The sequence below is a fragment of the Etheostoma cragini genome, chromosome 10, assembly GCF_013103735.1.
Source record: "Etheostoma cragini isolate CJK2018 chromosome 10, CSU_Ecrag_1.0, whole genome shotgun sequence".
Lineage (NCBI taxonomy): Eukaryota > Metazoa > Chordata > Actinopteri > Perciformes > Percidae > Etheostoma > Etheostoma cragini.
The window spans coordinates 16,073,816-16,075,785 of NC_048416.1; the positions used below are offsets into that span (position 1 = coordinate 16,073,816).

General features: G+C 41.3%; 1 protein-coding gene across 1 annotated transcript in view; it reads right to left on the bottom strand.

Moving 5' to 3' along the window:
• LOC117951605 (dedicator of cytokinesis protein 2) overlaps window positions 1-1,970 on the bottom strand; it is a 93,053-nt gene that overhangs the window by 70,245 nt on the left and 20,838 nt on the right. The gene's annotated exons all lie outside the window — the stretch shown is intronic.

Below are 1,970 nucleotides of genomic sequence, written 5' to 3' on the forward strand. Positions count from 1 at the left end.
GATGACAGGCAGTGATTCAACAGGGGGAGGGAAATGAGTGCGGGACACAGGAAAGGTCTGAAGAACAGCGGGCGTGGGAGGGAACGTACAGAAGGAGAATGGCTCAAATGCATGTACATTACATTACATGTCATTTAGCTAAAGCTTTTATCCGAAGCGACTTACAATTGCTATATATGTCAGAGGCTGCACGCCTGTGGAGCAACTAGGGGTTAAGTGTCTTGCTCATGGACACATTGCTTCATGGATCGCAGTGAAATTGAACCCAGATCTCCCACACATATAGCCATCACCACCCAGTAGTTGCATGATGATGACATGTAGTGATGAGAAGAGAGAAGAAAAAAAACAGAGAACAAGGCAAACATGTCCCCTGTGAATTATCAAATCCCTGTCTAATCAAATCATTTGCAAATCTCCCCTTGTTATGATTTATAATTGCAGTTCCCCCACTGGAACAATCAGTCAAAAGGTTTCCTCAGGTTTGGCCAGATTTGATAGGCATGTATTTTTCATGACACATTTTGAGTGAATATATTGTGCAGTGACCAACATTGCTCTGATGAATCAAAAAGTATAATAAAAATGGCATTGCTCCTCTAAGGCTGATTAAAACTTTTTTTTTAAATCCAAGGATGCAGCAGTGAGTCACACAATTACCCTGAGTATTGTCAAATCCTATTTGTGTTTAAGAGTTTATTCATGCAGACAATGGAACAAACATTGTAAACCCCCTAGGGCAGTATAACTCATCAATATAGTAAAGCTTAGGATTTATCCGATGGATGGAACAGAGTCAACAGTCTAACCTCCCTGGGATTGCAGCTTTTCATTCATTTTCATACGATGACCTGTCACATTCACACCTGGATGCTGCCAAGTACAACAGTCTGATCTGCTGGCCACTAAACGGTTGGGTTTAGGGCCTTGCTCAATCACACCTCAGAGGTGGTGATGAGGGAGGGACAAGCGCTGCTCTTTCACTTTCCCCACACAGACTTTATCCTGTTGGCGACCTCCTGGTCCCAACCTCCCTTCTCTAACCTCTAGGCCACCACTCCCCACTCCCCTTCATGACAGGAACATTATTTCTCAATATTTTAGGATATGCTTTCATTATTATTATTTTTATTATCATTATTACTTGATATCACATCTTCCTGTCACGAGATAACACAGTACGAGAGCCTTTGTGATAACTTGAAAGGATTACATAATCATTATGTAAGATCTCATTAGAAATGGAAGTAATAATCAAATCCTTCATCACTGAGAAATATTTGTGTTAAATAAAGATCCCTATTTTTATGTGACAAGATTAATACAATTTGCTTCCATAGGAAAAAAGTGTGGACAAATTAAAACTGAAGTACTGAAGGAAAGAAAAGAGGTGAGATTTAAAGATGAGGGGAGGGATGGAAAGAAAGAGGACGAGGTGAGACAAAGGAGAAATATAGAACACAGCGCGTGCTTCAGGGAAGGAAAGGAAACAAATACATCTGATGAACCAGACTACAGGGAAGTAATGTGAAAGATATAGAGCGTGAAGGACAGAAAAAAGGTGAAGGAAAGAGCAAGATCTGGTACAGTGGGCCTTACATATTTTTGAAGCAAACATCACACGTTCCTAATAGACTTTGCATGAACATGAAGCCAGTTTGACAAGCTAATAAATCTTCAGTGCCGCCTATTTAACTATTAAAGACTGCTAGTCTTGATGGTGATGATGATGGAACCTTACAGATGCAGTGGCTCCCTTGAATATCGGATTCAAGGTTGGCATGCCAAGGCCTTATAGGATGAGAAATTTGCTGTGAAAACTGTAGATGCAGAGCAAGTTGAAGTTGTCGACTGCAGGTAGTTGGTGGATGACAGATAGAGGAGGAGAGAAAGAGAGTGAGATTTATCGGTTCAGAGATACCCAGGGGAGGCTGGCAACTAGAACTCACTCAATCCGAGAGCAGTGGAGC